Source organism: Engystomops pustulosus, chromosome 11, assembly GCF_040894005.1.
Source record: "Engystomops pustulosus chromosome 11, aEngPut4.maternal, whole genome shotgun sequence".
Lineage (NCBI taxonomy): Eukaryota > Metazoa > Chordata > Amphibia > Anura > Leptodactylidae > Engystomops > Engystomops pustulosus.
This window is the reverse complement of record NC_092421.1, coordinates 42,104,023-42,130,321: the sequence shown is the minus strand read 5'-3', so window position 1 is coordinate 42,130,321 and position 26,299 is coordinate 42,104,023. Positions and strand designations below refer to the sequence as shown.

The 26,299-nt window shown below is 41.5% G+C and overlaps 1 long non-coding RNA gene across 2 annotated transcripts in view; it reads left to right on the top strand.

Moving 5' to 3' along the window:
• The window catches only part of LOC140106410 (uncharacterized), a 273,463-nt gene that overhangs the window by 163,755 nt on the left and 83,409 nt on the right, over positions 1 to 26,299 (top strand). The gene's annotated exons all lie outside the window — the stretch shown is intronic.

The following is a 26,299-nucleotide window of genomic DNA, read 5'->3' as shown; positions in this document are numbered from 1 at the left end:
CAGCAGGGTTCTTCAAAGATTTCTTCAGGCCAAGAAGAAGGGGAGACTGAATGGGAGGGAATACTGTCACGGATGCTCCTGTGGTCCATGTGCCGGGTCGCATGGGCACCGGTGTACCCCTGTGTCCCCCATCACAGCTTTGGCAGGCTGACTTACCTGTCCGCATTACAGGGACGCCTCCAATGGTTTTTGTGAGATTTAAAGGGCCAGCACGCCACTAATTGGAGCTGGCCGGCTGTTGACCTGATAAATAGCCGGCCTCTTCCTGTAAGCCCTGCCTTATAGTGACTCCTGGGATTATCTGTTGTGACCTCTGTTTCTGTTCCTGACCTTGTCTTGATCTTTTGCTATGTCCCTGACTCTGCTCCTGTCCCGCATATCCTGGCCTCCTGTAGACCAGGACTCTGATTCTGCCTGCTGTTCTGTACCTCGCTTTGGCCACTACCGCAAGCAAAGTCATCTGTGGAGTGGCCTGGTGGTATCCCTCTGTTGAATACCAGATGCCACTTAGATTCCACTCCCAGGTGTCGGCTTACGTCATTGTGGTAGTTCAGTGGGTCCACCACCGACCCTGACAGACTGGAGTGTTTTGGCACATTTTTTAGACTTCTTAGGAGCAAATCGGTGAAAAATCAAATGCCAATATGATTCAAAGTTAAATTGGGCACAAAGCAGGAAAACCAGTGCAACACACACTGTTTTAGAGCACTTAACAATCAAAAAGTTTTTAACATACAGCAACTTCTACTTCTAGAGAAAGAAAAGTTTTCTATTTTTTAATCATAAATGCAGTATTCAAACGGGTATTCCCATCTGGGCATTTTAAATTTAATTTTATTGATTTGCCGTATGTAAACATTTCTTCAATTCGATTTTATTTTAAAAAAAGTTCCTGTGTGAAGATAATTTCTCATAAATGTAGTTATGTTGCCCCTTAGAAACGAGATAGCTTCCTCGGATACGACCACCTCCCATTTTAGCATTGGGGGCCAGACAGAGCTATTAAGTCCTGTCTGACCTCGGGATTCTGCAATCATTACCACTGGACGGCTGTGGGACATGCAGTAACTCCCGGACATTTCATATACAAAAGGTTTTGTTTTTGTGCAATCCCTCCAGCAGAGGTGGTCGAATCTGAGGTAGCTATCTCGTTTCTAAGGGACCAAATGACTACATTAATGAGAGATTATCTTCACACAGGTAAATTTTTTTACTTAAATCTAATTAAAGAAATGTTTATATATGGCAGGTTAATGAATCTGGATGTGAATGCCTATACGAGAATACCCCTTTAACAGTATTCAAGACTAAATATGATATATGGAAAAACTCAAAAAAGCTAAAGTTGTAGGTTGTGCTCACTAACTATGACTAGTGAATGTGGGGGGAAATCTAATTTTGTACTTTTTTTTTTTTTTGGACATAATAATCATGTTTGTTTGGAGAGCTTATTGGATTTATTGTATTTCATTTATTTTATTTTTTCAGATTTTTTTCATTTTGATTTTTTAGAGATCCTACTGGACATATTTATCAATTTTATCAATTTTTATGCATGTACATTAACAGTATAATTATTAAATTTTTGTTGTCTAGACTTATCTGCGAGGACCCTGCAGGAACATATAAAGAGTCATACAACAATTTATATTGTGCTTAACGTTAAAATGTTTTGCTATTATTTTTTGCTATTATTTTTTGCTAGATATATATATAATATATCTTGTTCCAAGTTGGCAAACGTTTGTTTCATTAACTGGTTCACGACTGCCCACCATATATTCACGGGGGTCCCGCTGCATGGAGCGGCTCACGGGCCGAGCCCTATTCATAGCTGGCACCGGCAAGCACCGATTGCGGGTGTTATGACAGCGATCGCTGCCGGCAGCTTCAAAAAGATGACGGCGCCATGTTGCCTAGGATCGTCGCTCCCCGTGACGTCATCGGGGAGTAGCGATCCATCGCCATGACAGCCTCGGGTCTTCTGAAGACCCGAGGCTGTTTCGTTTTAACCCCTTCATTAAAATGTGCTGATAAAACATTGTAATAAATGAGGAGGAAAATACCCATATACTGCCATACTGTAGTATGGCAATATATGATAGGATCAATCAGAGAACCTAGGGTTAAAGTACCCTAGGGAGTCTGAAAAATATTAAAAATAAAAAAAAGTAAAAAAAAAAAAAATTATAATAAAAAAAACTAAAAACTCAGTTCACCCCCCTTTCCCTAGAACTGATATAAATATAAATAAACAGTAAAAATCATAAACACATTAGGTATCACTGCATCTGAAAATGCCCGATCTATCAAAATATAATAACGGTATTTCACTGCATTTAACCCCATAACGGAAAATAGCGCCCAAAGTCGAAAATGGTCCTTTTTTGCCATTTTGAAAAATATAAAAAAAATCTATAAAAAGTTATCAAAAGGTAATATTTTTTTTTACAAAACACAACATAATAGAATATTCATATAAATATTGTCAGGCTTCAGGGGTAGTGGACTGTCAGGCTTCAGGGGAAGAGGACCCCCTTGACCACCAAGGACGATGACACAAGCCGACACCTGGGACTGGAGTCCTCACCAGAGCCCGCCGCAAAGTGGGTTGGACTTGCTGTGGCGTGGTACCACCAGGTCATTCCACAAGTGCGACTTTGTCTGTGGTGGCAGCCAGGCAAGGTACAGAGTTGGAAGGCAAGTTCATGGTCAGGACAGGCGGCAAAGGTTCAGGGTCAGAGGCAGAGCAGAAGGTCAGGGCTGGCAGTGGAGGAGTGTAAATGGGAACAGGTCTGGGGTCACAATGGGGAAACAAATCACAGGCGCAAGGCAAGGGTGCGCACCTAGGAGACGGGAACGCACGTCAATGGCCGGCAATCAGGAGTTTGGAACGGGGAGAGATAAGGTAGAGGAGCAGGTAGAGCATCATGGGTGAGCCCGTGACCCAAGATATAACATTTATCATAACGTTGTCTTTTAAAACTGATCTAGGGTTAACAGTTCCCAAAAGTAACAACAACATCATTCAAGAAAAGCAAGGCATATCTCAGGAGACAGAGAAGTAAGAACAAGAAAATAAAGAAAGAAATAAAAAGTTATGCTAGAAGCACAATAAACCCAAGTTTTCTTATATATAGGAACACCCAAATAAATCTGGATTAGAGCTCCAGGATTCCCATCGATCTGAAAAAAACATTTTACGTTTTTTCCACAGCTACTCAATACTCACACAGGAAGAACTTATTTACCCTTAAAACAGCAACTTCCATTCTGGCTGCACACAGAATATGGGAGACCACATATCTAAACTTCTCTAAAAAAGAGTCTAAACCCATTGTTAAAATGGCTACTTCTGCTGCTTGAGTTACCCCCTTTTTATATACTTAAGAAATAGTAGTAAAAAATGTCTCTTTAAATTGTTGAATCTTTACACAGCACAACCAAGTATGAAAAAGAATTTCCAACCTGACCACAACCTTTCCAACAAAGATTCCTTTTTTTTCTTCCTCTAAATTTACTTACCAGTTTGGACAATAAAGCCATTGGAGTTGAATTTTTTTTTAGCTAATTCTATATAGTTCATACACATAGAGTATTCTGTAATTGCCTTCCAAGACTGTTTCCAAATTCACAGATTGAGGTTTCTACCGAATGAGCCATATACCTAAATGTAGAATCATCCTTTTTAACTATAAGATCTCTAAATATGCTTGAAAGACCTCTATCCTGTTTTTGGGTTTGTTTTAGCCACTTTAATAAATTGAAAAGGACATTTTTGCCCACTTAACTTACCTACGATATTATACCATTTTAGAACTACAGAGGCTAAAAAATTGTTTATTTCCTATCAATAAATTCTTATGAATCAGTGCCAAGGACTAGGGGAAGTTACTTTTGTACTTTTGTATTTAATAACTTTTGTACGTAGGATTCTCAAAAAAATGTCTATTTGAATCTACCTCAACACCAGAAACTACTGCACTGAGCAGAAAATGGACAAAAGAACAGTGGAAAAAGCTATTTGGAATAAAGAAAGTAAGACCTCTTCAACCAATGATGGGTGAAAATGTAGAGTAAAATAAGTGATATATCCTGACTGCAGTAAGTGAAATATAAGAAGCCCAGACAATTATCAGAATTTGGGCATGTATACGCCGAGGTTCCTAAATAGAACACAAGAACTGGGAACACCTATTGATTCAAGTATAACCATAGGGTGGGAAATTCATGGGTCACAGCCTCCACCCAGTATATAGCTGGCCAGCCCCATGTCCCCCAGTATACAGCTTGTCAGCCCATATCCCCCAGTATATAGCTAACAGCCCTCCATGCCCCCAGCATATAGTCATCCAGTCCATGCCCTCTAGTATATAGGTACCCAGCTTCCTGTTCCCCAATATACAGCCAACCTATGCTCCCTAGTATGTAGCCTGCCTGCCCCTTCCCCCTAGAATATAGCCTGCAGCCCATGTCCCCCAGTATATAGCCTGCAGCCCATACCCCCCAGTATATAGCCTGTAGCCCATGCCCCCAGTATATAGCCTGCAGCCCATGTCCCCCAGTATATAGCCTGCAGCCCATGTCCCCCAGTATATAGCCTGCAGCCCATGTCCCCCAGTATATAGCCTGCAGCCCATGTCCCCAGTATATAGCCTGCAGCCAGCTCCCTGTCCCCAGTATATAGCCTGCAGCCCCTGACCCCAGTATATAACCTGCAGCCCCTGCCCCTAGTATACAGCCTGCAGCCACTGCCCCAGTATATAGACTGCAGCCACTGCCCCAGTATATAGCCTGCAGCCCCTGCCCCTAGTATACAGCCTGCAGCCAATGCCCCAGTATATAGCCTGCAGCCCCTGCCCCCAGTATATAGCCTGCAGCCCCTGCCCCTAGTATACATCCTGCAGCCACTGCCCCAGTATATAGACTGCAGCCACTGCCCCAGGATATAGCCTGCAGCCCCTGCCCCTAGTATACAGCCTGCAGCCACTGCCCCAGTATATAGACTGCAGCCACTGCCCCAGTATATAGACTGCAGCCACTGCCCCCAGTGTACAACCTGCAGTCACTGCTCCCAGTATATAACCTGCAGCCACTCCCCCTACCTAGTATATAGCCTGCAGCCCCATCCATACAGTATATGCATTGCAGCCCCTGCCACCAGGAAATAGACAGCAGCCTTGCCTCAGCATATAGCCAGTCAGCCCCATCCCGAGGTATGCCCAGTCTTTAAGAAAAAAAATTGAACTCGCCTCTTTGACATCCCCAAGCAGATCCTCTTCTTTCCTTCTTTCCTCCGGGACCCCCGCTGTGTCATCGCATTCACCATGACATCAGCCGCTTGCTGACATGATAGTGTATGCCTATGGTGGTGCACACAATAGTGCACTCAGCAAGCGGATGACATCATGGTGCGTGTGACGGCACCACACAGGGGACCCGAAGCCGGAGCATCGAAGGAAGAAGAGGACCTGCTCAGGGCACATTATTAGTGCTGAAAAACTCGCCTTATACTCGAGTATATATAGCAAATGATAGCAAAAAAAGAAATGTCAGAAAAAAATATACCATATATACTCGAGTATAAGCCGACCCGAGTATAAGCCGAGGCCCCTAATTTTACCACAAAATACTGGGAAAACCTATTGATTCGAGTATAAGCCGAGGGTGGGAAATGCATTGGTCACAGCCTCCCCAGTATATAGCCAGCCAGGCTCTGCCCCAGTGTATATAGCCAGCCAGCCCCTGCCCCAGTGTATATAGCCAGCCAGCCCCTGCCCCAGTGTATATAGCCTGCCAGACCCTGCCCCAGTGTATATAGCCTGCCAGACCCTGCCCCAGTGTATATAGCCTGCCGCCGCTGCCAGACAGATCGCACAGAAGATATACGGGGGTCACCGGAAAGGTGAGTTTAGATATATTTATTTTTTTGACTCGAGTATAAGTCGAGTTTGGGTTTTTCAGCACATTTTTTGTGCTGAAAAACTAGGCTTATACTCGAGTATATAAGGTACATCTCAAACAACCCCTTTTAACTATTGATTTTTTTGTAGAAGGATATTGTGTGAATGGTCTTTCACTGCAGAGAAGTAGAGAGGAGACTCTGTTTCTGTAATCTATTGGCCTATAGACTGAATTTATATTAGTATTTGTAAACCAAAAAAGGAGTGAAATATGAATAAAGAAGAGCTGCTGATCTTTTCCTTCGATTTATTTCTATTTCTATTCCTGGTTTTGGCTTACAAAAAAATACTGGCTTACTTAGGAAAATACTGAAACAAAATGTTGCCATCTAAAAGAAGCCCTGGGGAATGGTCACACACATTTTTATTTTGTAGCATTTGTGATCAAAACATGTAGTTGAAACCTTCTAAGTACTTCAATATTCTCAATTAGAATAGAAAAACAACATATCTTGTATTATTGAATCAAGTGTTTAAAAAATCAAGTGTTTCACAAATATGTTCATAACATGTAATGTATAGAGCACAAGGAAAAACATATTAAAGGACTATTTAATAAGTAAAATAGGCATAATGTTTAATAGTTACAAAAAGTAACTATTTAACTATTAAACTATTAATATATTAATAGTTAACCCCTAGGCGCACCAGGACGTTATAGTACGTCCCCGGGGCTAGATGCTTAGCGCACGGGGACGTTCTATAACGTCCTGCTTCTGGCACCGGCTCACGAACGGAGCCGGTGCCAGAAGCAGCGGCTGTCAGCTGTCTAGTACAGCTGACAGCCTGCGCTAACACCCGCGATCGGAGCCGGCTCCGATCGCGGGTGTTAACCCCTTACACGCCGCGGTCAAGCATGACCGCGGCGTGTAAGGGTGTTCCTGCTGTGGATCGGATCCCCCGTGCCGCTTACCGGGGGATCCGATCCTCTTCCGGGCAGCTCCGAGGACTGGCATGTGCCCCGGAGCTGCCCGGTCTCCATGGCAGCCAGACCCCTTCCGGGTCTGGCTGTAAACTGTCTGAGCATGCGCAAGCTTGCTCAGACAGTTTACACTGCTCTACAATAAAATAGTATTGTAGAGCAGTGTATTGAACTTAAACCAGTGATCAGAGCATCACTGGTTTAAGTTCAAGTATGTAGAAGTAAAATTATGCAAAAACAGTTAACACTACACATTATAATAAATAAAAAATAAATACATAAAAATATAAGCCCCTAAAATGTCACTTTCCCATAAAAACACTTAATAAAGTATAAAAAACACAAAAACACAAAAAACCCCGCATATTTGGTATTGCCGCGTCCGTAACAATCTGTATAATAAAACAGAATCGTTACTGGACCCGCACGGTACACGCCGTAGAAAAAAAACCGCAAAAACGTTCCGAAAAAAGATAATTTTTAATTATACCCTATCAAAAAATGCTCTAAAAAGTAATTAAAAAAATGTTATGCACTCCAAAATAAGCCGACTAAAAAGAACAACTCTTCTCGCAAAAAATAAGCCCCTAACCAGATTTGTCAGCCGAAAAATAAAAAAGTTATGCATATGAAAAGATGGTGATGCTAAAATGAACAAGATTTTCTCCAAATTGGTTTTTATTCAGTACAATTGAATAAAATACACAAAACCCCACATATTTGGTATCCCTGCGTCCGTAACAATCTGCATAATAAAACAGAATCATTATTAGATCCGCAAAGCGAACCCCGTAAAAAACAAAACAAAAAAAAGCTCCAGAAAAAAGATCATTTTCAATTAATACCCTATAAAAATGCTCTAAAAAGGGATTTAAAAAATGTTATGCACTCTAAAATAAGACCACTAAAAAGAACAATCCTCCTCGCAAAAAATAAGCCCTTAAACAGATTTGTGAGGCAAAAAATAAAAAAGTTATGCATATGAAAGACGGTGATGCTAAAATTAACAACATTTTTGCCAAATTACTTTTTATGCAGTAAAAATGGGAAAAAAATAAAAAATCTATATAAATGAGGTCTTTTTGTAATCGTGGCGACCCATAGAATAAAAATAATATACTATTTTTATGGTATGGTAAACGGGCAAAAAAAAAAACCCATAAAAATCTTCCTGAAAAGTGATGATTTTCATTTCCTCCACCAACAAAGAGTTAATAAAATCTCACCAATTAGCCTATAGATTCCCCCAAATTACGTACCAGAAAAGTGCATCTCATGTGGCAAAAGAAATAAGCCCCTATAGGTCCACATTAAAAAAAAGAAAAAAATTATAGCCTGTACAATGTGACATAGAAAATCTGCTCTGGATGGCGCCTCCTTCCCTTCTATGCCCGGCCGTGCGCCCATACAGCAGGTTACCACAACATATGGGGTATCCGTGCACTCGGGAGGAATTGGGTATCAAACGTTGTGGAGCATTTTTTCATTTAATCCATTGTAAATGTTTAATTTTCCACCCAAAATGGGTGTATTGTGAAAAAATATTACAATTTGCAGACTGCACCTCCATTTTGTTTTAACCCCTATAAAACACGTAAAGCGTTAACAAACTTCTTAAAAGTGGTTTTTCATACGTTGAGGTGTGTAGTTTCCACAATGGGGTAATTTACGAGTCTCACTATTATTTAGGCCTCTCAGTGTCAATTAGAAGTTGAGCAGGTCCATCTAAATGCGGGTTTTGGTGATTTTACAAAAAATGTGAAAAATGATACCTAAATTCTGAGCCTCATAACATTCTAGTAAAATACGTGGAATCTTAAAAAACCATGCCAACATAAAGCAGACATTTGGGAAATGTAAGTTATGAATTTATTTGGGAGCTATGACTATCTGCATCAAAAGTAGAGAATTTAGAACGTTGAAAATAAAGAATTTTTCCAAATTTTTTCCAAATTTTGTTTTTTTTCATAACTAAACACAAAAGATATCATCCAAATTTTTAAACTAATTTGAAGTACAATGTGTCACGAGAAAACAATATAAAAATCCCCTGGATATCTCATAGCGTTCCAAAGCTATAACCACTTATAGTGACACAGGTCAGATTTGAAGAATGGGGCCGCGTCCTTAAGGCCAAAATAGGCTGTGTCCCCTAGGGGTTAATTAATTTAGTTAATTAATTTAATTAATTTAGTATATTAATAGTTAAATATTAATTTAACTATTAAATAACAAACATTTCTAACATAAAAGGGTAAAATAAAAAGAGATGAAATAAAAGAAAATACAGACCTCTTACTAATTGGATTGCCATAGAGTTCAGCGGTGGAGAAAAATGATGAAAAATCTGGAAGTCCTACAAGCTTAATGCATTCACCATAGACAACAAGAATTCAATGGTGGCATGTGACTTTAAACTAAACACCTGATCCGCCCTCTCATGTGAGAGGGGTGTGGCCACACCTGAATCATGGTGAAATTCATGGACATATTTCTAATATGTTATATCTTTTCCCAAGAGTCCCCTGATAAGAAGACATGCCCATCACATTTACCAGCATGAATTAACAAATATAAAAATGCCAAACACCGTTATGAAATGTTGGCCAAATTGTCTAATAGCCATGTTCTTGGCCCCCAGGCTTGACACCCCAGGACTATTAGGGGATTCTGATCCAGATCCTTTGACCAGAAATTGAAATATTTGCTTTTTGACTATGTTTTCTTTGAAGTATAATTTTTTCATGTTCTTAGGTAGCCATTTTAAGACACCATCTGGGTTTTGGAGACACCAATTCTACAATTCATGGGACCCAGGAAACCAATTTACACTTCTAAGGGACAGAGGAAACCAGTTACCAATTCTTTTGAGAAGGGGGGATAAGAAAATAAAGGAAATCACAGAGGGGGGTGGTATCTGTTGCCCTATGGCCCAGGTGCTAATTACGTTATCTTATATGGCAAAGGTGACTTTTACTTAGCCTCTATCATAAGAAGGGAACTCATAATCCATAATTTATGACACAAACCATAAAAGTAAATATCAAAGGTTTCTAATTTGTAGAAGGTCAAAATGTTTACCTTTACTTGATAATTGTTGAAAGCTCAACTTCACTAAATAAGCCGTGCTGCGAAACCTAGAGTTGGGCAACGATGTCTGATGGCTTTTTGTGATTTAAAGCGCTTTTTAACACTTGTTTTGTATAGTAAATATTTTACTACTTTTACCATTGAGATCTGTCTCCCTCAGTATATCCTTTTGTGACAGAAGAACACATTGAGGAAATTTGATCTGAAGTATCGCAGCATTTCTTTTGGAGATCGTGTGAACAGGGATCAACAAGATGTTCAAGGGCTAAAGAAAGAGACGGTCGTAGCTCATTTATTGTTTTATTTGAAGCACTGAAAAGTACTATTGGAACATACTTACTGTAAAGAAAAATCCACAATCCCTGTCTTTTCGCAGGTAGAAGCTTGATCTTTTATATATTTATTTTTCAATATTTATAAAACCAAAAAACTAGCCCCAAACACTGAAATATTGTTTCAAAATACATAGGTGAACCAAATGATCAAAGATACAGGTAGTTTGAAATATAGAAATAAACCCCCACTGGGTGGTGCAAAGTTGCTGTTACAAATCGTAATGACTTTCCCTATCACACCATTATGGATAAGCTAGACCCTAAATGCTTGCTTGTTTTTTTAATGGATTTCAAATACAAACTTTTTAAAGATAAGACAATGGCTTCCTATCTTCTGATTTTTGGCTGTTCAACAGATTGCTTCAAGGAGATTGTCTGTCCAGGCAGATAATCTGCGAGAAGGTTTTTTGTGCACAAAACCCTTTTTTTCCCTTATATTTATAGACCCTAAATGGTAACTCTAGTAGCTCCTGCCCTTCCATGAGCAGTCCCAGAACTGTATCAAGGTGACCCTAGTAAGTTCCTGAAGTGTATCCCAACACGTTTCCAGAGATGGTATAAAGCTGCTTTTTTCATCAGGGGATAAACCTGAAGTGATGAAAACATAGTCTGCCACTTCAGGATCATTTGTTCAATTGTTAAGTTTGTGCATCTATTAAGTTAGGATGAGCTTGCAATAATTACTGAATCAATGTTGCTTTAATTGTGAGAATATTGGAATATAAACCCTTATAGTTCTCTAGTATATGTTTTTTTTTAAAATTTTAAAAATATCTTGTATCGTCTCGTAAATGAATATAGTGCTAATGGACAATAATGGAAACTGTCTATAGTCCAGTATAATAAATGAACATTCACACAAATCTGTAAGACTTCTCTTATCATATATAAAAGATTGGTGAGAAGCAAATCGCAATGGATTACGTGCCTGAAAATTTAATAGATTCACACTTCTATAAATGTGTTTTGCCTATTCCCATTAACCCCTTAAGGACGCAGGGTTTTTCCGCTCATTTCTTGCTCTCCAACTTCAAAAATCCATAACTTTTTCATTTTTACTTGTGAAGACCGGTGTGAGGGCTTTTTTTGTGCGTAACAAATTTTACTTTCCCGTAATGCCATGTACTGCGAAGCTGAAAAAAAATTCCAAATGTGGAAAAATTTAAAAAAAGAAAGTCATGTTCTTGTGGGCTCAGTTTTTTTTACTTTGAATGTGCACTAAAAATAACACCTCAGCTTTATTCTTTGCTTTGGTGCGATCGTGGTGATACCAAATTTATATAGGTTTTATTGTGTTTTAATACATTTTCAAAAATTAAACGAATGTGTACAAAAAAGAAAAACATTTTTTTGCCATCTTCTGACGCTAATAACTTTTTCATACTTTAGTGCACGGAGATGTGTGAGGTGTCATTTTTTGCGAAATGAGACGACCATTTTGAGGTCTGTGCGACATTTTGATCATTTTTTATTTAATTTTTTATGTGATGTAAAAAGGTGTAAAAGTCGCATTTTGGACATTTGGGCGCCATTTCCTGCCTCAGAGGTCACCGCCGGCCGTAACCGTTTATATATTTTGATAGGGCATTTTGGGATGCAGCGATACCTAATATGTTTGTGATTTTTACTGTTTATTATGTTTTATATCAGTTCTAGGGAAAGGGGGGTGATTTGAATTTTTAATATTTTATTAATTTTTTTTATTTTTTTATACTTTTATTTTTATTTTTTTCCACTATTTCTTAGACCATCTAGGGTACATTAACCCTAGACGGTCAGATCGCTCCTACCATATACTGCAATACCATATATTGCAATATATGGCATTTTTGCAGGTCATTCATTACAATGAGCCATTGGCTCATTGTAACGAATCTCCAGAAGCCATGTAGCCTTGTGTCAAAAGCAGACCCGTGGCTACCATGGCAACCGATCGCTGCCCCCCGATGACGATCGTAAAAAAGATGGAGGCGCCCGCGCGCCGCTGTCTTTTAAACGCCGCCGGCGACTTTGCCGGTGGCAATGACAGGGTTAATAGCCGCGGTTGGTGCAAGCACCGACCGCGGTTATTAGCGGTGGGGGTTTTCTGCAAAATGCAAAAACCCCCACCTTTGTATAAAGAGGACTCAGCCCTGAGCCCTATTCATACACTCCTTATACCTCTGCGCCGTAGAGCTACGGCGCAGAGCGTTAAGGGGTTAACAATAATTGACAAAGCAAAACACATTTTCCTTCTTTTCTATGTTTTTTTTTCCCCAATGTGCTTTGCTTCAAGTGAATACGGCTTAATGCATAGTTATGATTACTACAAAGTTTGAATCACTGCTATATTTAAAAAAAAATTATGTGAAACCAGTACATTGTGCTTTCTAAAGGAATGAAATTTTTACTGAAAAAAATGTATATTTTTTTTAACATGGATAAAACATATTTTTCAGACTATAAGACGCACCCCAGATTTGGACACCATAAAAAGGAAACATATATTTGACATAGAAATATCCCCTGGTGGTCACAGACATCTCTGCAATTATGTTGGCTTCTGATTTTTTTTCTCTGCCCATTTGTTAATCAATCTAACCTAAGACTGCAACCATCTTTTATCAAAATCACTCAGCCAACAAGAGGCGACTGTCATTAGTGCTACTGCTACAATTTTACAAGCCAGTTGAGTATCATTAAGTTAATAAGGTCAAGTGTTCAATTAAAATTTGATGAGTGTGGGCAGTGAAACGTGATCAGTGTAGTATGTTTTAAAGGATTGACTTTAAAACAGTCACATCTTTAGTATAACTTCAATTTAATGCATAAGATCACCAGCTCTGACCATCAGCTACTCTACTCTTGATAAATGTTTTGTATATAATATGGCCTAAACATTATATATTTGTATGGAAACCACTCAGGGAAGACGGTGTAAGGTGTTTCCATATAGCAGTAGCAAAATAAATAGTAATATACAAGTTGTAAAGTAGACTTGCTACATGAGTTTAATAGAAATTAACAGAAATAAGTATGGTGAGATTATCTGATTTAATATGATCAGGTCCTTTTGTGGTCACTTACCGTATTTGACATTACATTTTAAAAGCATATTATAATACTTTAATTGATATGTTGAAATTAGGAAACGGTTATCTGGCATCAGAAAAAAATAACCTATATAAACAAAAGTTGATGTTCTTGAAGGCATTTAGGCTCCATTCACAAGCCTGTATATGGCATAGAGGTGCACGGGCATGGTGAGCAGACTTTATCTACCTGGGTGAACTGCAAAATACAGGGAGGGTCCTATAAGTGCCCATATTTGCAACACACCATCCTTCTCCACCCGACTGGCAGTTCATAGCCGATCTTTGCTCACACAGATGTGTGAATGGAGCCTAGTGAGGGGCCCCTGGGCTTGAAAAGCTGACAGGTATGGATAGTCCATCAATTACAATTTGGGCAATGCTGTTTTTAACATGTAGGAAAAGTTTTGAATTTAGTGTGCACTGATCTTAAAAAAAAAATATATATACCACCATGAAATTTTACAGTACCATATACACTCACCGGCCACTTTATTAGGTACACCATGCTAGTAACGGGTTGGACCCCCTTTTACCTTCAGAACTGCCTCAATTCTTCGTGGCATAGATTCAACAAGGTGCTGGAAGCATTCCTCAGAGATTTTGATCCATATTGACATGATGGCATCACACAGTTGCCGCAGATTTGTAGGCTGCACATCCATGATGCGAATCTCCCGTTCCACCACATCCCAAAGATGCTCTATTGGATTGAGATCTGGTGACTGTGGAGGCCATGTGAGTACAGTGAACTCATTGTCATGTTCAAGAAACCAGTCTGAGATGATTCCAGCTTTATGACATGGCGCATTATCCTGCTGAAAGTAGCCATCAGATGTTGGGTACATTGTGGTCATAAAGGGATGGACATGGTCAGCAACAATACTCAGGTAGGCTGTGGCATTGCAACGATGCTCAACTGGTACCAAGGGGCCCAAAGAGTGCCAAGAAAATATTCCCCACAACATGACACCACCACCATCAGCCTGAACCGTTGATACAAGGCAGGATGGATCCATGCTTTCATGTTGTTGACGCCAAATTCTGATCCTACCATCCGAATGTCGCAGCAGAAATCGAGACTCATCAGACCAGGCAACGTTTTTCCAGTCTTCTACTGTCCAATTTCGATGAGCTTGTGCAAATTGTAGCCTCAGTTTCCTGTTCTTAGCTGAAAGGAGTGGCACCTGGTGTGGTCTTCTGCTGCTGTAGCCCATCTGCCTCAAAGTTCGACGTACTGTGCGTTCAGAGATGCTCTTCTGCCTACCTTGGTTGTAACGGGTGGCGATTTGAGTCACTGTTGCCTTTCTATCAGCTCGAACCAGTCTGCCCATTCTCCTCTGACCTCTGGCGTCAACAAGGCATTTCCGCCCACAGAAATGCTGCTCACTGGATGTTTTTTCTTTTTCGGACCATTCTCTGTAAACCCTAGAGATGGTTGTGCATGAAAATCCCAGTAGATCAGCAGTTTCTGAAATACTCGGACCAGCCCTTCTGGCACCAACAACCATGCCACGTTCAAAGGCACTCAAATCACCTTTCTTCCCCATACTGATGCTCGGTTTGAACTGCAGGAGATTGTCTTGACCATGTCTACATGCCTAAATGCACTGAGTGGCCGCCATGTGATTGGCTGATTAGAAATTAAGTGTTAACGAGCAGTTGGACCGGTGAGTGTATACTCATTGTTATATTCTGCTCTAAGCTGGAGCTGAATGGCAAAGGTTGGTTCACAAATAAAATGTCAATAAACACAAAATAAACCATAAAATTTATCATTTTTATTAAGATGCTACTCAAAGATTTATTTTAATCCATGTTGGTTGATGTTTTTACTGAACATACTGTCCACATTTTACAACACCAGGAAGACAACAGCTTAGATTTGTAATGCAATTTAAGATGCATAGGACTCAAAACTCACCATGTAAGTTTTTGTGTACAGTTTGCAGTTTGCATCTTAGTGCTGGACAAAGAGTAAGACCTGAGTTAAAACACTGTTTGTACACCTGCTTCTCAGTAGCTCATTTACCAGGTATAAAATCACCTTCAGTCTAAAGGAATGTCCCCAAATATTGGTAAAATCGTCCTATTTGTGAATACTGTTAGATCTGAAGTCTAGTGACCAACAAGCGGGATAGTTTCCTGACTACTCCCTTTTATATGTGACTTGCTACTGCACAGACATTGCACAACATGTTGTTGTGACTTTTGCTTGGACTTTGCTAACCTCTGGTTTTGTGCTAGAGCAGGAAAGTCAGTGAATGCAGTATCCCGTAAGCACTCAACCCACAATATCAAGCATGCATTGGAGTAACAAATCAGAATGAACAAAGATTTTTTAATAAATTCCACAAATTCAGTGGATTCATAAGGATACTTAGGGCTTCTTGTTAAGAGAATAGTGGTGCTCAGCCACCGATTATCAAGACTGTGAACATAAAGTAGTAAAGATATAAAGAGGTGGCACATACTAAGTTAATCTTCTTTATTCAAACATCAGCCATAGGGCATGGATGTTCCATCGGACAATTGGCAACTGGCCGTCATTTCTTCACTACTTTATACTGGATTCACAAGGAAACTCCATTCAGATATAGGTCTGAAATTGAACCCAGGACCCCAGTACTGCAAGAAAGCCTTGCTGACCACCGTATATCCCACAAATAATGTTCCTTTACACTTACAGACAACAGCTAGTGGTTATTGGATTAAAAAAATGTTAAACCTGGCCTGCTTCTTGACATTGTTAAATTTGACACACTAAGGATTTATTGCCATCTTAATGATAGTGACAAGGTGACAAAATCAAGAAGGCACAAGAAAAATCGAAATCAGAATAATAGGAGTAAGTGCAGCAATGTGAGACTACAGAGTATTGTGTAAAGAAACATATATTACAAAAAGTGCACAATTAGAGTTCTTTTCATTATATAAGAAAATATAAGACCTTTATTACAGCTTCAAGGCTTCCAAAACCATGGCAACATGCTCTGTGGTACAGTTTTCAATTGGATTGTTAATGTTTTGAGCTTGTGTGAGTAAAAATGTTGTGTACCTTTAAAATTGTGCACCCATTAACAAGTATACCCCATGCAGAAGGCTATAGTCTATGTTTGGTCATGCCCCTAAGGAAATGGGGAACTAATTTTCTGATGAATCTGTCATAGACTAGTTTAGTGTTTTTTACAATGGACCAATCTAAGATAGAGCTACAGGGAATTATCGTCATTGTTTAACTGTAAACCAGAGAACAATGAGCAAAATGGGTGACTTTCCATACATGGATGGATATAGATAGATCTTAAACATACAATTAAATCTATCAATTGATATTGTGCCTTCTTGTCACACTATCACATATACACACGATGCTAGTTTATAATATTCATAGCATTGCTGTACATCTCTTGGCCCTTTACTATCACATCATATCATTAAATATAAGATGTATGATCCATACATTTGAAAAAGGTTAATAACATTTGATATAATCCCACAAACATTTGTAGCATGAAAATTCCTTACAAATTCCTTACATGTGAATAGGAGAACTATTTTCTCCATAATGAGTATTTTTCTGCCTGAAACAATATTTAAATAAACTCCATAAAAAGTACTGTATGATCAGGTTATCATTCCTGAAAGGAAACCCAAAGTCTGCAATTATGTTTATTTATGTTGGCATTCGTCAATCTGATGTACAATTCATGTAATTAGATCTTTAGAGACTTTGTCTAAATATTATTAAAAATGAGCCTAGCCGAATTGATTGAAGTATTTTGTTCTAACCTGGAGATTGTAGAAATGTATCATTAGCAAGAGGTTTCTGATGTTGGGTTTTAAGATTTTCCAATTGTCTAGGCCTCAGGTTAATATGGGACTGGAGAGAAAGCAAAGCACTGAGATCCTGTTTCTTGTTTCTTGTTTCTTAATGAGGTAGAGAAAATAGTCAAGTATCTTACTTGTTTTGCAAGTAAATGTCAAACTATCCTCACAGGTATTTAAAATAAATTGGGAGTACTGGAAAAAGTGGAGCTTTATTTTGCTACATTTCTTCCAATTAACAAGTCAGCAGTGGGAGGTCTTCTCCAGAGCCCGGTGAATTATCACCATGCCATTTCTCCCAGTGTAAAATTAACTGTTGTAGATGTACAGTAGAAGCATATACCTTTGTCTGTTGCATAATTTATGCTTAAGTTATTAATACATGTTGTCAAAGGTTAATTATCTACATAAATCTGTAACAAAAGTTTGCCTATTCCATTTTAACCTGAAGGCTAGAGCACCTTTTTAAGTTTGGGTCCAGGGTTTGGGTGTGTACCACGGTAACCCAGATATATTGCCAGATACGGTGGCTGTGCAGCCAATCTGGCAAATTGATACCCTTACCTACTGTACTAGCCATGGGTGTGATTGGCCAGGAGTGTCACAGTTATGGCCATTAGGTAGGAGGTAGGAGCAGGATTTGCTGCATGGTTTCCAATCTGGCAATATGCTCGGGTTGTGTGGGTCCACTCAACTCTATTGAGGGCCCATCACAGTTTTAGAAGGGGGTGGGGATTTTATCCTACCATAAACAGGAAATGGGGGGAATAATTAAGATTTGAGACAAAAGAGAGAAAAAATTATTTGTGTACTTCATGTTCCAACATTCCCTTCTTTTCATTTTCTTTGTCTTTATGAAATAATGAAGTACTGTAGGTAAATAGGATTATTAAACCTTTTTTATATTAATATTCATAGTATGATAATAGCTAAGGTGAAAAATATACTTGGTCCAACAGTAATTCTATAGTTTTTGTCTTAAGAAACCTTCATATATGTCCAAGCTTTTTCCGAACTCAAAGATTAATAATCTGTCTTTTGTACTTCAGTCCACCTATTCCTCTAATAATTTAGTTGGCCGACTGAGGGGGCTGTTCTCTTCCAATAATTGTTACATGGTTTAAGTGTACCATTTGATCACCACATTCAAGTTCCTGCCTGCTACAACTCTGACTTGAGGTAAGGGGAGGACAGGGGTGGACAGGGAAACTAAAGAGGCCCTGGAAAAAATTCTACGAGTGGCCCTAAGTTGCAGGTAGAGTCAAATGAAGAAGACAGGTCATGTGATGTGGGTGGAGTCACATTGTTGGTAGATTGACTTAATTCAAACAATGGGGCTCATTTACTATTGGCCCCGCGGACAGCACTTTAGCCAGATATCCCAACGATTTCCATTTTGCGCCACAGGGATTTAAAAGGGTTTTTTGGTGCACATGATTGTGTGCGACAAAAATCGGGGGGTAGCCGTCGGACGATGAAACCACTGCCTGCGCCTTGGGTAACCAAGGTCAAACATCCTTGGATATCTGTTCTATCGTATGGCAATAATGGAGGGTAGAGCGCTGAAGCCACTGCCTTTGTTAGTAAGCAAAACAGTGCAGGCTTGCCATCACAAGCATCCTTGTATACCTGCAATTGCAGAACAATATTCACAGTCCAGCCAGGTTCCATGACAACAGTAAATTTTATTCAGGTTACATCATAACCACTCCATGAAACTGTACATAAACGTCAACTTCAATGACGTTTATGTACAGTTTCATGTAGTGGTTATGATGTAACCTGAATAAAATTTACTGTTGTCGTGGAACCTGGCTGGACCGTGAATATTGTTCTGGATTTCCATATACCTTGGCAGTGAGGTGGCCCGTGCCGGATCCGACACAGCAGGCAAGTTATGGGGTGTTGAGCTGGAATCCACATTCTTATACCTGCAATTGCACATGGTGGTCGCTTGCAGAAAGAGAGAGCACGGAATCTGCCTGTACTACAAAAAAGAAAAGCCTTACATATCTGCAGTCTCCCCTAGCAGCCACTTGCAGCATGTTCAGCAAGCGCTGGATGAGAGTTAAGCTTCCAAACAGGGATCACATTTGCAGAAGATTCCTGCAGACTTTCTGTACTGGTGAGCTCCCCATTCGTAACTATTCATACGTTGGAATGACGTACATCTGGGACTGCTTGTATACCACTATTAAAAGAAGAGAACTTAATACTGAATATACTGAAATTCGGCCCCTTCACAGAAATACAACTTCTATAATACTGCAATGTTCCATAAATTAAGACAGAGCATGCAGCTGGTCTGGAAATGAATGAGCTTCTGACTTAAGAATTAGAGAAAGTCCCACTTTTCTCCATATAAACGTTATTCAGTAGAAAAGTCAGTCCGAGTTCAACCTCTTCCACAATCCTTCACCTTTATCAAGGATAACGTTAATACATATTTCAGAGATGTTCCTGTTTCCAAAATTACTCGGGAATAATGAGGATTAAAATAACCCTATGTTCACACCAGCATTTCTCCTCCTTCACCTTGTGCCTTTATGCCGATAATTACTCTGGTCACCAATGTTCCAGGACACAAGAAGGGTTTAGGTGGACATAGTGCAGGTAATTTCAGTAAGAAATAGCATATTTTAATTAAAATGAACTCAAAAACATGCAGTAAAAACTCACATTTGATATTTAAAAGTCTAGACACAACGCCAAGTCTGTGAGCCCTTTGTGGAAGAGGTAGAGCTCGGACTGACATTTCTATTGAATAACATACTATAATACTTCACCCTATGTACAAGAATATAACTATTCTAATTCTGCCCCCTATATACAAGTATATAACTACTATAATACTGCCCCCTATGTACAAGAATATAACTACTATAATCTTGCCTCCTAAAGGTGAGGTTGTATTTGAGTTGAGCTCCTGAGACTTCTAATGTTTGGAGCTAGCCCAGGGCGGGGCCATCCTGGGTGGGGAAGCTCCCCAAGCAAGGGCCAGGCTTCCAGGCCTACAACGGGAGAAAACCCCCAAGCAGTTCTAAAGGTGGATGCAAATCCCAAAGTTATCAGTCAACAAGAGAATCAACTGAATGGCAGTGACGTTGAGAAGAAAGTTGATGTAAAGAATGTGAGTGAGCAAAGAATGAAGCACGTTCCAAGCCAGCCCAGCATGGAGGAGCCCAGGTGAAGCAGAGCTTGAGACAAGCAGCAGGTACACAGCCCCCCACTCCCAGACCCAGGCAGAGAAGACCATCTCTAGAGAGACCAACACTGCAAGAAAACCTGCAGCAGAGAGACATCTGGGCTCATTTACTAAGGGTAACCGCACTATCGTCGGATATTCTGAAGATTTCCTATTTGTGCCGTTTAGCAGGGGCGATCGGATTTTGGCACATCCGCACCGGCTTGGGGGGGGTGGAGTTGGACGATCCGACTGATTCTGATTAAGCACAGGATTTATCATTTAAATTGTGTCTTATATTGTGCACTTAAATACATCAGGAAGAAGATGGTGAACTCCAGCAGACCTGAGCAGGGAACGACACTTGCAGGATATTGGGCGCATGATGTAAGGGAATCACGGAAGCATTCTCTTTGGACAATGCACCTTGGGGAACACACAGGGATGGGTGCCCCATGGTGTCCAGCATGGCCTGTCCAGGCTGCACCAGATTTGCTGTGAAGCCAAAAAGTGTCCCTGCAAACTCCATTGCAAGCAGCAAGCCTGGGAATGGGAAGCAGAAGGAGACACAGCCCGGAGAACTACAAAGATCAGCAAAGCAAAGGTGAAGGAGACCATCTGAGCTGCAGTTGACAGACGAGATCCTGGGCCTGGTAAGAAGAATGGGGGAGCTGAGTCGCTATAAACAAATGCTGCAGATGTAAATTGATTGTCTGTACTCACTAAAAACTGTGCACACTGAAAGAAGTGAACTATATGACTCCAAGTTGCACTCAGTAAGCAAAGAGTTGGCAGAGGTGGTGGGGGAGATGTACTGTGTCCTGGAGAAGATGGGGTCACTGTCTGAGTCCTATAGGAACAAGGAACGTTTGCAAAACAAGTAGAGAGAAAGAATGTTACATCTATGTCCAGCTTCAAGTTTTGTATTTCAAGAGGGAAATAAGGGAAAATGGCGGCTGCAAAGGTCTGTAGTCGTTCCTCAGTAGGAGCATGCACAGGCACCAAAAGTCCCAGAAGGCACTACACCACAGCAGGATAGTGGGCATTTACCTATGTGTCAGGGTAATGTGGTTACCCAGGATCATTCTACTGCTGGAATAGAGACTAGGGACATTGGTGGACATCATGATGTTCCTGAGGGGTTGGGGGATGGAGGGGACCCTCAGTCCATCTGAGATGTGCAGGACAACAAAGAGGTGGATAGGAGGCAGGGGGTTGTGGAGAATAATGTGTGTGCCTCCCCCCCCCCCCCCACTGGAATCAAGCCCCCGAGGTGAGTCAGGTCCCTCTAGTTCAGAATGTCCCCCCCCAATACTCAGAGTGAGCCCCATCAGGTACCTCCTAAAAACACCAGGAGCCACGGCGCTCCCTCCATTACCTCCAGTACACACCACACCGGGTAGGCATTTAAGAGGTGGAATGTTGTGCGCTTAAAAAACCAAGGTACCAAGGAAGATCTCCCATATAGGGGTTTTGGGGTGAGGGATCTCCTGTGATGCCAGATGGGTTTCACACCAGATGACATCTACCAGACAGACAAGGATATGATGTCAGCTTTAAGCTTATGTCTAGTCTGGACAGGTTTTGGGATAAATTTCCTTGGTTTAGAGAGACTAACTGCTGAGATAAGTTCATGTTTGTCCCTATATCCAAGCCAGATACCGTTGTGGTCCCATATTCTGACCATCTGGCCTTGTTGTTTTTCCTAGGAGCCACTAAACACTCTAATAACGGTCAAGGAATATGAAGGATCAATTGCATTCTGAATAATGTGTATTCCCAGAACTGTGTCCACTCCCTTTTTCAGGACCATCTCCGGTGACAGAATTTCTATGACAACATGTCTGACTGTGGGAGGATGTCAAGGAGGAGATCAGGTCCCTCTAAACCATCTGGAAACAAAAATCGGGAGCGAAGCAGGCAGCAAGTCGATACTGTGGCCGTGAGTCAGCAGGGTGGCAGCAGTGCGAGGATGGGAGCCAAACAGCCTTGGGGTACAAAACCAGCTTCATAGGTCCAAGTAAGCAGTGGCACAGTGGTTGCCGAGGCAGCAGCGTTAGTAGTGCAAAGTGTTATTGGTAAAATCAACATCTCGGCGGTGTGGCAGTTTTTGTTAAGACACCAGAGGAGCCGAGCGTGTGTATATGTAGAATAAGCAGGCAGAAAGTGAAGCGTGGCCAGAGAGCTAACGTTGGCACCACGGCTCTGCGTCAACACATGCAGCGTCACCATCCAATGGCTTGGGAGAAACGTGTCTCAGATGTGGTGGTCCATCCTTCCCCCGCAGCAACAGCAGCAGCGCCTAGTGGCACACATGCCATTTCAGCCAGTCAAGGCTCCAGCATCTCTGCTGAAGGGAGCTGTTTGTCTTTGACATCATCTCCCGGACCAGATGCTCCTGCTCCTCGCTACGCAAGGCTCCAGCAGTCGTTGAATGTGGCGATTACAAAGAGACAACCATCCAGCCATCCTAAGGTGCAGAAGCTGACCGTGCTCCTGTCCAAGTTGTTGGTGCTTAAGTCCCTCTCCAAGTTGTGGACTATGCACCCTTCAGGGAACTAATGGCTTGTGCTGAACCGAGGTGGAGAGTTCCAAGCCGAAATTTATTTTCCAAGAAGGCAGTACCAGCCGTTCGCAATTATGTAGAACAGAAGTTGGGCCAGTCCTTGAGCTTATCGGTTTCCAAGGTGCACGGCTGGGCGGATGTGTGGAGCTGTAACTACAGTCAGGGCAAGTACATGTCCTTTATGCACCACGGGGCTTCCAGCCCAGCCACATCACCAACTTAAACAGTTGACACCGCTTTCTCCTACACGTTGTCAAACTGCCGCTCCTCCACCAATGTCCAACTCCTTCTCCATCACCACCTCATCCTCCACAAGTCTAAGTGCTGCTCCATCATAACACATGTGGAGAGGATGAAGTGTCATGCAGTTCTACAACTAGTTTGCCTGGGCAAACAAAGTCACACAGGGGAGGAACTGCTTGGCGTCCTGCAAGAAGAAATCAATGTGTGGCTTTCTCAGCGACAACTGCAAATAGAAATCATGGTGACAGACAATAGGCGGAACATGGTGTTCGTGCTGCACCATGGAGGAATGGTCCATGCACCCATCGTTGCCCCAAGGAGAAACACGCTTTTCCACCCATAATGTGGAGAGAGAGCCGTGGATCGGCCAGGATTTCGACACACCAATGCCTTGTGCATCAGATTAGATCAGCCATGACTCCTCCCCTAAACGTTGAGAAATTAGTATGGTTTCTAACTACCTGCCTCTGTTCTGATGCTGCCACCCGCTTGATACCACACATCTGCTTCCAGTTGCTCCATTTGCCTCTTATAATCTTTACCAGGGACTGGAATTGTCACCCACCTCCACACTCTGTCACAGTGTCTCTTTCTGACATCCTGCTGCTGCCGCCACCTCCGCACTTTGTCATTGTGCCACTCTGCAGCCTACTCATGCTTCCGCCAACTGACCGCTGTCTCCCTGGAACACCCTGTGATCTCCATAATGTTGTTTTCACCCTCCACCACTTTATGACGTTGCCACTATGTTCCTCTTCAGGATTGATAGCCAAAAGCAAGAGTGGATACAGAACACTCTTATCATTGTACCACTTTGTGGCCTCCTGCTGCTGCCACTGTCGCCACTGTCCCCACCTCCAAGCTCTGTCATTGTGCCGCTTTGTGGCCTACCATGTTTCCGCCACCTCCATAATTTGTCATTGTGCCACTCGGTGGCCTACTCATGCTGCTGCCAACTAACTGCTGTCTCCCTGGAACACTCTCCATCACTCTATGACGTTGCCACTATGTTTAGTTTCCACCTTCATTTCAACTGTCAGAAGGAATGAAAAGCCTCCGGATTGATAGCCAAAAGCAGGAGTGGCTACAGAACACAGAAGACATGCAAATATTCCATTTACTTGTCATCTCTGTTTTGGATCAACTCCTGTTTAATTTTGGCTCTAGCAATACTGATGGACACTGACGGATGAAAAGAAGGTCAAAATGATCAGTGATGTCAATGCAAAATTACTGCCAACACTCTCGCCACAATTTTTGGGGGGAGGGGTTTACATGTATCAGTGTTTAACAGAACAGGTTCTATCATAATCTATGGAATCATCTCTTGTCAGTGTAAAAAGAGTGCAATCTTTAATGCTATAGTGGGATTTGGCCTTCAGCTCAGTCCTTTCGAGCTGGCACAGATGTTACCTTGTCAGACTGCATTCCCGCTTCACTTATTTGGTGAAGTTGGCCCCTGTAAGTGCCATGGAATGAATGAGTGAAGCGATTCTAAGAGTGGCGGCTGACATGTGTGTGTCATTCTAAAACATAGCATTGTTTGAAGACCAAACCATGCTCAACACAACACCCTACAGGCTCTCTGCAGCTAGGAAATACCTGTTTTTTTAACCTGATTCATCATGATTTAATTCGGGTCGAATCAAATTCTGTCAGAAAATTCTGCAAGCTTAGCGAATTGAATCTTTGAAAAATTCGCCCATCTCTAGTTGTGAGTATATACCAGGATAAAGCATTTGAAAGGGTTCACCATTATTTTCTGTGGGCCCCTTTGTCAAAGTACCTTATTCCGGGCCAATTTATAGATTTGATAAGTACTTTGTATCGAGAGGCGAAGAATTTTCCCCTTATCAATGGTGCCAGGTGACACTTTTGAAGTAAAGGCAGGGGTGAGACAAGGCTGCCCCCTGAATCTACTGCTTTATATGTTAGACATAGACTTTTTTCTACGTTCACTGCAGGGATGTAGTTTTCAGGGGGTGCTCGTCCCCCATTGATTGCCTTTGAAGGTAGTCACCTACGTGGATGATGTGACTGTTGTAATATCTGAGCCTCGTGAGGTGGAGATGTTATCTACAGCCATCAGAAGTTACTCCAAGGTTTCCGGGTCTCTGGTTAACCTTGAGATGAGTCAAGCTCTTTGGACTTTGAGTTCTGCTCTTGGCTTTGATTTGCCACAATTTGCCAAGGCCCCCAACAATATTAAAATCCTTGGGGTCAAATTCGGGAGGGAAGATAATACCAAGCTAAATTGGGAAGGAAAATTGGAAACCTAAAATGCAAAGGTTCAGCGGTGGTAGAACTGGAGGCTGACCTACAGAGAACTCTGCTGAAGACTTACCTGGTCCCTGTCTTCCTGTAGATCTCTGTTGTCTTTCCTATGCTAGAATCTTTTTCCACTAGGCTCTTTAGCCTATTCTTTCAAATTTTATGGTGGAACAGGTTGAACCCAGTCAAAAGAGAGGCCACCTACCTGCAGAGGAGAGAGGGTGGACTGGATATGTTAAATCCAAGGGTTTTCTTTGACTCCATGTTAATTAAAATCAATTTTGGTTGGCTGGACTCAAATAATCGTCTCCTTTTGTGTAAGTTCTGTCAAGGACTGGATATTGCATTTTGCAAAGTCTTAGGTGCGAGGCGGCAGTCTCAAGAGGGGCCAATGGACTCCTGGTTACCTCCAACAGGTGTCGGACGATCCAATTGATTTCAGACTGAGCGCGGGATTTAACTTTCAAATTGTGTTTCAAGTCCTAGCACTTACATGCACCACTAAGAAGATGGCAAACTCTGTCGGTCCTGAGCAGGGAACCGACACATGCAGGATATCGGGCGCATGATCTTGGTGAATCGCGGCAGAGTGCATTATAGGCGGACAATGCACTTTCGGTGAGATCCAGCTGCCGGGTGAGTAAATGATCCCCTTTATGTCAGATTCTCCTGCACTGAGCGGCAATAGATCGCTCAGATGGGTCAGCCCACCGGGATTTCCCCCGTTGGAATTAATGGTCAGTCTGCCCCTGGCGGAAGGTCTGTGCTGTGAGATCTCACACAGGCGTGCCCTTAGTTTAGCTTCAATCCTGGAACATAAATCAAT